This window comes from Pseudophryne corroboree, chromosome 4, assembly GCF_028390025.1.
Source record: "Pseudophryne corroboree isolate aPseCor3 chromosome 4, aPseCor3.hap2, whole genome shotgun sequence".
Classification (NCBI taxonomy): domain Eukaryota; kingdom Metazoa; phylum Chordata; class Amphibia; order Anura; family Myobatrachidae; genus Pseudophryne; species Pseudophryne corroboree.
The window spans coordinates 595,739,168-595,752,089 of record NC_086447.1 but is presented as its reverse complement, the minus strand read 5'-3'; the positions used below and the strand labels follow the sequence as shown (position 1 = coordinate 595,752,089).

General features: G+C 35.5%; 1 pseudogene; it reads right to left on the bottom strand.

The window, feature by feature from the left end:
- Positions 1–6,723: 6,723 nt before the first annotated feature.
- On the bottom strand, positions 6,724–6,842 carry LOC134913876 (5S ribosomal RNA; annotated as a pseudogene).
- Positions 6,843–12,922: the final 6,080 nt, after the last annotated feature.

The window sequence follows — 12,922 nt, the reverse complement described above, 5'->3', positions numbered from 1 at the left end:
TGTACAGTATGGTTAGCACAGTTAGTAAGGTGTTGGGTTTGCACTCTCAAATGAAGACTGTCATTGGTTCGAATCCCATGTTATCATGTTTTTATTTTACTAGTGTGGTTTGTGGCTCTACAATATGAATGCCTTTGTCTTTTAACAACAATAGTCAAGTCTTCCAATGGACTTTTTAGTGAAACCCAATAGATAGCTTTATTTTCTCTTTGTTTACTCAAATATTGAATGCTTATGTCTTATAAATTTAGTAGGAAAGTATTCTAATGACTTGCTTATGACACCCCATAGAATATATTATGTTTAGTACCTTGGATACTGTAGCTTATTCACTTAAATCTCTGATAAATTGCTTGTCTGGTATGCACAGTCTGGTTAGCACAGTTAGTAAGGTGTTGGGTTTGTAATATCAAATTAAGACTGTCATTGGTTCGAATCCCATGTTATCATGTTTTTATTTTACTATTGTGGTTTGTGGCTCTATAATATGAATGCCTATGTCTTTTAACAACAATAGTCAAGTCTTCCAATGGACATTTAGTGAAACCCAATAGATAGCTTTATTTTCTCTTTGTTTACTCAAATATTGAATGCTTATATCTTATAAATTTAATAGGAAAGTATTCTAATGACTTGCTTATGACACCCCATAGAATATATTATGTTTAGTACCTTGGACACTGTAGCTTATTCACTTAAATCTCTGATAAATTGTGTGTTTGGTATGCACAGTCTGGTTAGCACAGTTAGTAAGGTGTTGGGTTTGCACTATCAAATTAAGACTGTCATTGGTTCGAATTCCATGTTATCATGTTTTTATTTTACTAGTGTGGTTTGTGGCTCTACAATATGAATGCCTATGTCTTTTAACAACAATAGTCAAGCCTTCCAATGGACTTTTTAGTGAAACCCAATAGATAGCTTTATTTTCTCTTTGTTTACTCAAATATTGAATGCTTATGTCTTATAAATTTAGTAGGAAAGTATTCTAATGATTTGCTTATGACACCCCATAGAATATATTATGTTTAGTACCTTGGACACTGTAGCTTTTTCACTTAAATCTCTGATAAATTGTGTGTCTGGTATGCACAGTCTGGTTAGCACAGTTAGTAAGGTGTTGGGTTTGCACTCTCAAATGAAGACTGTCATTGGTTTGAATCCCATGTTATCATGTTTTTATTTTACTAGTGTGGTTTGTGGCTCTATAATATGAATGCCTATGTCATTTCACAACAATAGTCAAGTCTTCCAATGGACTTTTTAGTGAAACCCAATAGATAGCTTTATTTTCTCTTTGTTTACTAAAATATTGAATGCTTATGTCTTATAAATTTAGTAGGAAAGTATTCTAATGACTTGCTTATGACACCCCATAGAATATATTATGTTTAGTACCTTGGACACTGTAGCTTATTCACTTAAATCTCTGATAAATTGCGTGTTTGGTATGCACAGTCTGGTTAGCACAGTTAGTAAGGTGTTGGGTTTGCACTATCAAATTAAGACTGTCATTGGTTTGAATCCCACGTCATCATGTTTTTATTTTACTAGTGTGGTTTGTGGTTCTATAATATGAATGCCTATGTCTTTTAACAACAATAGTCAAGTCTTCCAATGGACTTTTAGTGAAGCCCAATAGATAGCTTTATTTTCTCTTTGTTTACTCAAATATTGAATACTTATGTCTTATAAATTTAATATGAAAGTATTCTAATGACTTGCTTATGACACCCCATAGAATATATTATGTTTAGTACCTTGGACACTGTAGCTTATTCACTTAAATCTCTGATAAATTGTGTGTCTGGTATGCATAGTCTGGTCAGCACAGTTAGTAAGGTGTTGGGTTTGCACTATCAAATTAAGACTGTCATTGGTTCGAATCCCACGTTATCATGTTTTTATTTTACTAGTGTGGTTTGTGGCTCTACAATATGAATGCCTATGTCTTTTAACAACAATAGTCAAGTCTTCCAATGGACTTTTTAGTGAAACCCAATAGATAGCTTTATTTTCTCTTTGTTTACTCAAATATTGAATTCTTATGTCTTATAAATTTAGTAGGAAAGTATTCTAATGACTTACTTATGACAACCCATAAAATATATTATGTTTAGTACCTTGGACACTGTAGCTTATTCACTTAAATCTCTGATAAATTGTGTGTCTGGTGTGCACAGTCTGGTTAGCATAGTTAGTAAGGTGTTGGGTTTGCACTATCAAATGAAGACTGTCATTGGTTTGGATCCCATGTTATCATGTTTTTATTTTACTAGTGTGGTTTGTGGCTCTACAATATGAATGCCTATGTCTTTTAACAACAATAGTCAAGTCTTCCAATGGACTTTTAGTGAAACCCAATAGATAGCTTTATTTTCTATTTGTTTACTCAAATATTGAATGCTTATGTCTTGTAAATTTAATAGGAAAGTATTCTAATGACTTGCTTATGACACCCCATAGAATATATTATGTTTAGTACCTTGGACACTGTAGCTTATTCACTTAAATCTCTGATAAATTGTGTGTTTGGTATGTACAGTATGGTTAGCACAGTTAGTAAGGTGTTGGGTTTGCACTCTCAAATGAAGACTGTCATTGGTTCGAATCCCATGTTATCATGTTTTTATTTTACTAGTGTGGTTTGTGGCTCTACAATATGAATGCCTTTGTCTTTTAACAACAATAGTCAAGTCTTCCAATGGACTTTTTAGTGAAACCCAATAGATAGCTTTATTTTCTCTTTGTTTACTCAAATATTGAATGCTTATGTCTTATAAATTTAGTAGGAAAGTATTCTAATGACTTGCTTATGACACCCCATAGAATATATTATGTTTAGTACCTTGGATACTGTAGCTTATTCACTTAAATCTCTGATAAATTGCTTGTCTGGTATGCACAGTCTGGTTAGCACAGTTAGTAAGGTGTTGGGTTTGTAATATCAAATTAAGACTGTCATTGGTTCGAATCCCATGTTATCATGTTTTTATTTTACTATTGTGGTTTGTGGCTCTATAATATGAATGCCTATGTCTTTTAACAACAATAGTCAAGTCTTCCAATGGACATTTAGTGAAACCCAATAGATAGCTTTATTTTCTCTTTGTTTACTCAAATATTGAATGCTTATATCTTATAAATTTAATAGGAAAGTATTCTAATGACTTGCTTATGACACCTCATAGAATATATTATGTTTAGTACCTTGGACACTGTAGCTTATTCACTTAAATCTCTGATAAATTGTGTGTTTGGTATGCACAGTCTGGTTAGCACAGTTAGTAAGGTGTTGGGTTTGCACTATCAAATTAAGACTGTCATTGGTTCGAATTCCATGTTATCATGTTTTTATTTTACTAGTGTGGTTTGTGGCTCTACAATATGAATGCCTATGTCTTTTAACAACAATAGTCAAGCCTTCCAATGGACTTTTTAGTGAAACCCAATAGATAGCTTTATTTTCTCTTTGTTTACTCAAATATTGAATGCTTATGTCTTATAAATTTAGTAGGAAAGTATTCTAATGATTTGCTTATGACACCCCATAGAATATATTATGTTTAGTACCTTGGACACTGTAGCTTTTTCACTTAAATCTCTGATAAATTGTGTGTCTGGTATGCACAGTCTGGTTAGCACAGTTAGTAAGGTGTTGGGTTTGCACTCTCAAATGAAGACTGTCATTGGTTCGAATCACATGATATCATGTTTTTATTTTACTAGTGTGGTTTGTGGCTCTACAATATGAATGCCTTTGTCTTTTAACAACAATAGTCAAGTCTTCCAATGGACTTTTTAGTGAAACCCAATAGATAGCTTTATTTTCTCTTTGTTTACTCAAATATTGAATGCTTATGTCTTATAAATTTAGTAGGAAAGTATTCTAATGATTTGCTTATGACACCCCATAGAATATATTATGTTTAGTACCTTGGACACTGTAGCTTTTTCACTTAAATCTCTGATAAATTGTGTGTCTGGTATGCACAGTCTGGTTAGCACAGTTAGTAAGGTGTTGGGTTTGCACTCTCAAATGAAGACTGTCATTGGTTCGAATCCCATGTTATCATGTTTTTATTTTACTAGTGTGGTTTGTGGCTCTACAATATGAATGCCTATGTCTTTTAACAACAATAGTCAAGTCTTCCAATGGACGTTTTAGTGAAACCCAATAGATAGCTTTATTTTCTCTTTGTTTACTCAAATATTGAATGCTTATGTCTTATAAATTTAGTAGGAAAGTATTCTAATTACTTGCTTATGACACCCCATAGAATATATTATGTTTAGTACCTTGGACACTGTAGCTTATTCACTTAAATCTCTGATAAATTGTGTGTCTGGTACGTACAGTCTGGTTAGCACAGTTAGTAAGGTGTTGGGTTTGCACTATCAAATTAATACCGTCATTGGTTTGAATCCCATGTTATCATGTTTTTATTTTACTAGTGTGGTTTGTGGCTCTATAATATGAATGCCTATGTCATTTCACAACAATAGTCAAGTCTTCCAATGGACTTTTTAGTGAAACCCAATAGATAGCTTTATTTTCTCTTTGTTTACTAAAATATTGAATGCTTATGTCTTATAAATTTAGTAGGAAAGTATTCTAATGACTTGCTTATGACACCCCATAGAATATATTATGTTTAGTACCTTGGACACTGTAGCTTATTCACTTAAATCTCTGATAAATTGCGTGTTTGGTATGCACAGTCTGGTTAGCACAGTTAGTAAGGTGTTGGGTTTGCACTATCAAATTAAGACTGTCATTGGTTTGAATCCCACGTCATCATGTTTTTATTTTACTAGTGTGGTTTGTGGTTCTATAATATGAATGCCTGTGTCTTTTAACAACAATAGTCAAGTCTTCCAATGGACTTTTAGTGAAGCCCAATAGATAGCTTTATTTTCTCTTTGTTTACTCAAATATTGAATACTTATGTCTTATAAATTTAATATGAAAGTATTCTAATGACTTGCTTATGACACCCCATAGAATATATTATGTTTAGTACCTTGGACACTGTAGCTTATTCACTTAAATCTCTGATAAATTGTGTGTCTGGTATGCATAGTCTGGTCAGCACAGTTAGTAAGGTGTTGGGTTTGCACTATCAAATTAAGACTGTCATTGGTTCGAATCCCACGTTATCATGTTTTTATTTTACTAGTGTGGTTTGTGGCTCTACAATATGAATGCCTATGTCTTTTAACAACAATAGTCAAGTCTTCCAATGGACTTTTTAGTGAAACCCAATAGATAGCTTTATTTTCTCTTTGTTTACTCAAATATTGAATTCTTATGTCTTAAAAATTTAGTAGGAAAGTATTCTAATGACTTACTTATGACAACCCATAAAATATATTATGTTTAGTACCTTGGACACTGTAGCTTATTCACTTAAATCTCTGATAAATTGTGTGTCTGGTATGCACAGTCTGGTTAGCACAGTTAGTAAGGTGTTGGGATTACACTCTCAAATTAAGACTGTCATTGGTTTGAATCCCATGTTATCATGTTTTTATTTTACTAGTGTGGTTTGTGGCTCTACAATATGAATGCCTATGTCTTTTAACAACAATAGTCAAGTCTTCCAATTGACTTTTTAGTGAAACCCAATAGATAGCTTTATTTTCTCTTTGTTTACTCAAATATTGAATGCTTATGTCTTATAAATTTAGTAGGAAAGTATTCTAATGACTTGCTTATGACACCCCATAGAATATATTATGTTTAGTACCTTGGACACTGTAGCTTTTTCACTTAAATCTCTGATAAATTGTGTGTCTGGTATGCACAGTCTGGTTAGCACAGTTAGTAAGGTGTTGGGTTTGCACTCTCAAATGAAGACTGTCATTGGTTCGAGTCACATGTTATCATGTTTTTATTTTACTAGTGTGGTTTGTGGCTCTACAATATGAATGCCTTTGTCTTTTAACAACAATAGTCAAGTCTTCCAATGGACTTTTTTGTGAAACCCAATAGATAGCTTTATTTTCTCTTTGTTTACTCAAATATTGAATGCTTATGTCTTATAAATTTAGTAGGAAAGTATTCTAATGATTTGTTTATGACACCCCATAGAATATATTATGTTTAGTACCTTGGACACTGTAGCTTTTTCACTTAAATCTCTGATAAATTGTGTGCCTGGTATGCACAGTCTGGTTAGCACAGTTAGTAAGGTGTTGGGTTTGCACTCTCAAATGAAGACTGTCATTGGTTTGAATCCCATGTTATCATGTTTTTATTTTACTAGTGTGGTTTGTGGCTCTACAATATGAATGCCTATGTCTTTTAACAACAATAGTCAAGTCTTCCAATGGACGTTTTAGTGAAACCCAATAGATAGCTTTATTTTCTCTTTGTTTACTCAAATATTGAATGCTTATGTCTTATAAATTTAGTAAAGGGGAAAGAAAAAGAAAAAAAGTGACCTTTGTTGGGAGCACTCCCACTTGGAAACGATAATGATTTGAGTAATGAGCAATGATATGAAAAGTGAAGTAATTAAAATGTAACCTTTAATTTTATTATATTAAAATATTGGTACACCAGTTATATTGTTTCACTATTTAGGGGCTAGTCAATGTGAGCCACCTGGTAAAGCTAAATTGTGAAAATATTGATGAAAATACAAAACATTATTAGGCAGGCTCAGAGTACTTGGATATATGGAATAGGCGCTATAACCAAATTGGTGCCGTCAAAAGAACCTACAACACCTGGTATTCCTTAGTGGTCCACCACCTAAGTACTGACCAGGCCCAACACCGTATTGCTTCCAAGATCAGACGAGATTGGGCATGTGCGGTGTGGTATGGTAGTAGATCAGCATTGATCTGGCGATTTCTACCACTAATATATAGATGGTAGAGGGTTATTGGTAAGCACCTTGTTACCAAATTAACCGAGTAATCTCTAAGGAGAAAATATATGTTTAACCATCATTGCACCAAATTGTAACCCAAATCTGTAGGTATACGTGGGTTTAAATCATGTGGTTAATGGTTTCTCAGCCCGCAAGGAATGCCTGTATGTTTCATTATGTGCTGTGCAGCACCTATGAAAATTGGGTTTGTACTGCGAATAAGGCAGATATAGATCACTGTTCTACTGATAACATGCCACAGTATTTGTATATGATCCAAAGAGAAATCGTCTCTATTGGTTAATTGGATCACCCTGTTAAGGGAAAAACAAAGGTTATTGTGAAGTTATAAGCTCAAAGATTATAAATAAACCTCCTATTATATCATGATCGAAAAAATGCAGGACCAAGAATGATATAAAGATTGTTAGGAGAAAGAAAACAGACTTGAAAAATAGACAAGATGTATAACAGTCTCAATTACCCAATTAAGGGCTAATTAGTGCCATGGTGCCTAACAAAGTATAGGTGTTGTCTTTGAAATAGAAAAATTTTTGCCACAATAACTTATATAGCATGTATCCACAGTGTATCTGTAACGTGTCTGTCTAACATGTAATAGACAGACAAGAATTGCCAAAATGAACCCAAAGAGGGGACAAATACAATAATCCCCCAAAAAAGATCATATGCTAGGTGATTTTTTCAATACATTTAGCTATGATATGCACAATAGCTTTATATTCCAACAAAGACCTGCATATGAATAGGTACTGATGCACTGTATTGTGATTATTGGCATAACATTTGCCAAAGAGACCAATGCACGCTGTTTCTTAATTGTGTATGTGCCAATAGGTTTGACGGGAGATAGTGTAGCAGATGGGACAATGCAATAATTAAGTTTGCCCGCTCTCCATGCGCCGTTAGCCGCAGAGCTCCGGCGTTAATGAGGTTTGAAAAATGTCATCTCCTGCTACTGGGAGATCGATAGGCAAGTGGGGACCAAAAATACTTAAGTGTCTGTCTGCTCGTAGCGCGCCGCTGACCGCCGGGCTCCGGCGTCCGTGCTGCCTCTCTGATCTCCTCTCCTTTCGGCCTCTGATCATGTGAGCGTACTCATCATGATCCTCCTGTTCACCTCCCAACGTACGTTTCACAGATTAGCTTGTTCACGGGCAGTGTGAACATGTGGTGTCAGGATCTGGCTTAAATCTATACGATTAGCCAATCAGGATTGTACCTGTTTGATTATTTAATACTGACAAGGTTTGTATGAGCTTCAATTTAATTAAATGAATAGAACGAGCAACTTAGGTGTCCTGCAAGATGTTTGTGAATTAGGATGCCGAAGGGGTTTAATTATTAAATCCTTATAGTATATAGTAGTGGTGCGTGAATAATAATAATATTAAAACTAAATATGAATTTAATTATCGCATTCCTTATAGTATATAGTAGTGGTGTGTGAGTGTTGATAATAATAATGAATATATAAAAATAAATAGATGGATAATGATATAATAATGTTAATTAAGAGTGGAGTATAGGTGATTAATTGGTGGAAATTGCTATGTGTGGATATAAGGGGTTAAATGATAATTTGTGTATAGTATTGAATTAATTAGGAAGTGAAGGGAAAGGGGGGGGGGAAAGTAAGGGATAATAAGAGGAAGGGAGGTGGGGTTTTTTGGGGTGATGGGAAATTGTTTGGTAGGGGGAGGGGGGGAGAAAAAATATTAGAGGGGGTGCTGTTAACTTATATAATTAATGTAACAGTGTATAAGTGTGATTGCTGCTAATATAAATTTGATGAATATCATTAATGGCAGAGAAAAAATATGTGATAAACTTAAGGTGCTGATATATTTAAAAACCACTGTGTTGAAAAAGAAAAGGAAAAAGAGGGAGATAAATTATATATAGTAATAAATAATAATATAATATTGAATGAAATTAATAAAAATAAAAATAATAAATATAATTATAAATAATGATAATGAATATAATTAAAAAATTAATTAAATAAAAATAATAAGTTTGGTAACAGTTAATAATTAAAAAAAGGGAAGGAGAATAATAAAAGGATGAATTAGTCAATCAAATTGGACAATCAGATTGGAAGGAATGCTCCAAAATTCATAGTTTCATTAAGTCCATGTGGATGAAGTGAATTTAATTTGAATGTCCATTCACATTCCTTTCGTAAGAGAGTGCTAGTCAGGTCCCCCCCACATAGACCCAATTTCACTTTTTCTAGTCCACAAACTTTAAGTCCATCCCAGCGACCTGCATGGTTGGAAAAGAAATGTCGTGCTACAGAGGTAAGTTGCTTCATTTTTTGTAAGTCCCTGGTGGCATTCCGGATGGATCCAATATGTTCCAGGATTCTTTGCTTGAGGGCCCTAGTCGTCATACCCACATATCTTTGTCCACAAATGCACACAATACAATAGATCACACCTTCGGTGGAGCAGTTGATGAAATGCTTGAATTTAATATCTTTGCCGTAGCGATCCTGAATGTGATCTGTCTTAAAGATATATTGACATGCTTTACAGTGACCGCATGGATGTGTGCCAGTGGTAGTCTGTGGTTTATCACGAGATGGTTGGAAATGACTGGATACCAATCTATCTTTCAGATTTCTTGATCTCCGCCAACTCATGGATACTTGTGGTCCAAGTTTTTCAGATAAGGTAGGGTCCAAGTGGAGAATTCCCCAGTGTTTCTGGATGGCTTGTTTAACCTGGTGCCATTCTTGACAAAAACCCCCAACGAACCTGATAGTTTTATCCTCTTGTTTCTTTTGTTTCTTATCAAAGATTAATTGTTCTCTCTGAATGGTCTGAATGTTTCTGCTGGCTTTCTTGATAGATGTGTTGCTGTATCCTCTCTCACGGAGTCTGTTAGAGAGGTCTTTGCTTTGTTCTACGAAATCCTGATCATTGGAGCAGTTTCTTCTTAAACGTAGAAATTCTCCTTTAGGTATATTGTTTATTGTGGGAGGGAAATGGGAGCTGGTTTGATGCAGAAGTGTGTTTGATGATGTCTCCTTCCTGAATAATTTTGTTGAAAGCATATCATTTTTATCCTTAAAAATGAGTATGTCCAGAAATGGAAGTTCATCTTGACTGATGGCGTGAGTGAGGCGAATGTTGAGGTTGTTGTTATTTAAGTGTTCGATGAACAAGAGTAACATCTGTATATCTCCTTCCCAAATCATCAGGATATCATCAATGTATCTTGCCCACATGATGATATTGGTCGTGAAAACATCATTACTGTCACTGAAAACGAATTCGCGTTCCCACCATCCTAGAAAGATATTAGCATACGTCGGGGCACACGCTGCCCCCATAGCTGTGCCCCTAGTTTGTAGGTAGAATCTCTTGTTGAAGGTGAAAAGGTTGTGATTGAGTATGAACTGAAGTAGGTCTCCAAGGAATGTATGGAATTTTTCCATTCCTTCCATGTTCATGAAATAGTTGACAGCTTCCAGTCCTTTATCATGGTCAATTGAAGTATATAGTGCCTCAACATCTAGAGAGACTAAGAATTGATTTGCCTCCAGTTTGACATCATGGATCTTGCGAAGAACGTCTGTAGTATCTTGAACGAAGGAGGGGAGACCCATTACATGGTGTCGCAGATGGAGATCGACAAAAATACTTGCTTTTTCAGTCAATGATCCAATCCCTGATACTATTGGTCTACCCGGTGGTTGACACAAGTTCTTGTGGATCTTGGGCAGCATGTAGAATGTGGGGATTCTAGGATGTGTGGTCTGGAGATATTGATATTCTGAAGGTGTTATTGTTCCTTCCTCATGCGCATTGGAAAGCATCCTATCATATAGTATTTTGTAGTTTTCCATGGGATTGAGTAGTATCCTCTGATAGCATGTCTGATCTTCCAACTGTCGATATGCTTCCTGTGTGTATTGTTCTTGGGGCCATATTACTACATTGCCCCCTTTGTCTGATGGCTTTATAATTACATCCTGCCAGGATTCAATCTCTCTTAGAGCATCCAGTTCTTTCCTAGTTAGATTGGAGTTGCACAATCTTCTAGTTTTCTGAAGATGTATTTGATCAAATTCTTTCGATACTAATTTGGTGAATATCTGTACTTCTGGGCTTGTCTGTTCCGAAGGGAAAAATGATGATTTTTTCTTACAAATGAATCTCGTACTGACCTCCCATTGAGGATCTATAGTTACCGTGGATTCGGATTCTAGTGCCTCCAGGGCTTCCAGTGCTTCTAATTCGGGCCCTGATAGGTCTGGTACAGTCGTGTTGTCACTTGCTTCGGTCTGATTCGGTTGTGTGCTTCCCATTTCAGGTGCAGATTTCTTATTGTGGAACTTGGTAAGTAGTAACTTTCTATTGAAAAGTCTCAGATCCTTTTCCCATTTGAATCTGTTGAATTTCTCAGTTGGAGAATAGGAAAGACCTTTGCTCAGGACTTGAATTTGCTCTTGATCTAGATTGTGTGTTGAGAGATTGATGATTTTAAGTTGTGAAGTGGTATCGGGTGGATCGGAGGATTCTGATGTTATCTTCTGCGTGTATTCCGGGGTGGCTGTCTCCTGGGTGGTAGTTGGTCCCATTGTTGTTGTTGTCTTCCTCTTCCTCCCCTTCCGCCCCCTCCTTGTCTTTCGTTTATTGGGTGCCTTGATCCCCTTCCCCTGGGGGGATCCCCTAAAAAATGTTGATGATGATATTGGGTTAGACTCTCACCTTCCCCTCTGGAGTTTGTCGTCAGGGGTGTATTGAAGGTATACTCGGAGAGTTCCTCTGTACCGGATGTTTCCACATCTGATGATGAATACTGTTCACGGTTTCTAGGGGGTCGTTGTTGCCAGGAGGGTTTGTTCCATTTGAATATTTTACCTGAAGCAAAATCCTTTTTATCTCTGGCAAATTTGTTCCTTTTTCTATCAATGATTGTCTGTTCATATGTCAAAAGGTCTTGTTTGTTCTTTTCAAAGCACCGTTGAAACTGTGTGTCCTTCTCCCAGGGTTCCAGTTTTTTACTCAGTTCTTCCAGATCACGTTCGCAACCTTCAAGTACAAGGTGATCGTGTTTGATCAGGATGCCCATAAGTTCCATAGAGCATTTAAGAAGGCTGTTATCCCATTCAGTTTTGAGGTTTTCACTTATCAAGGTGAAAGTGGGAAAGACTCTTGGTCTGAGGCCACGTGGTACTATTTTGTTCTTAACATAGTTTTCTAACGTGGTAAGATCCCAGTTTGTCCTTATTTGTTTGTGTAACGTTTGTTTAAGTTGTATAAAGTCTGATTCCCAGTTGCTATGGGGTTCTGTGTCCACTATGTTGCTGGGAAAGATGTCATCTAAGTTTTCTCTATTTCTATGTTTGTAGGATAGTTCCTGCTTTAAATTGAAGCTCATTTTACATGTATATGGGACTATGCCCGTCGGTGTACAGAAGATTATGGTTACTCAAAAGTCACGTAATAACCACTTATCCGTGCTGGTATTCCTAAGAAAACTATTTCTAGTTGATACAGTAGGTAGTATAAAGTTAGATTTAAGGATGCCGCACAGGACTAGGTGGTTTGTGTTTAAAATTTATTTGCAAAAGGTTTCCAAGATAACCGACCCATCAGAAAAATTCTGAAAATGTATCACCATCTACCAGTAGAAATATTTTTGTGTAGATATAAACAGTGATTGTCGATGGTGCTCCCATAGGTCCAATGCATATGTAGTAAAGGGGAAAGAAAAAGAAAAAAAGTGACCTTTGTTGGGAGCACTCCCACTTGGAAACGATAATGATTTGAGTAATGAGCAATGATATGAAAAGTGAAGTAATTAAAATGTAACCTTTAATTTTATTATATTAAAATATTGGTACACCAGTTATATTGTTTCACTATTTAGGGGCTAGTCAATGTGAGCCACCTGGTAAAGCTAAATTGTGAAAATATTGATGAAAATACAAAACATTATTAGGCAGGCTCAGAGTACTTGGATATATGGAATAGGCGCTATAACCAAATTGGTGCCGTCAAAAG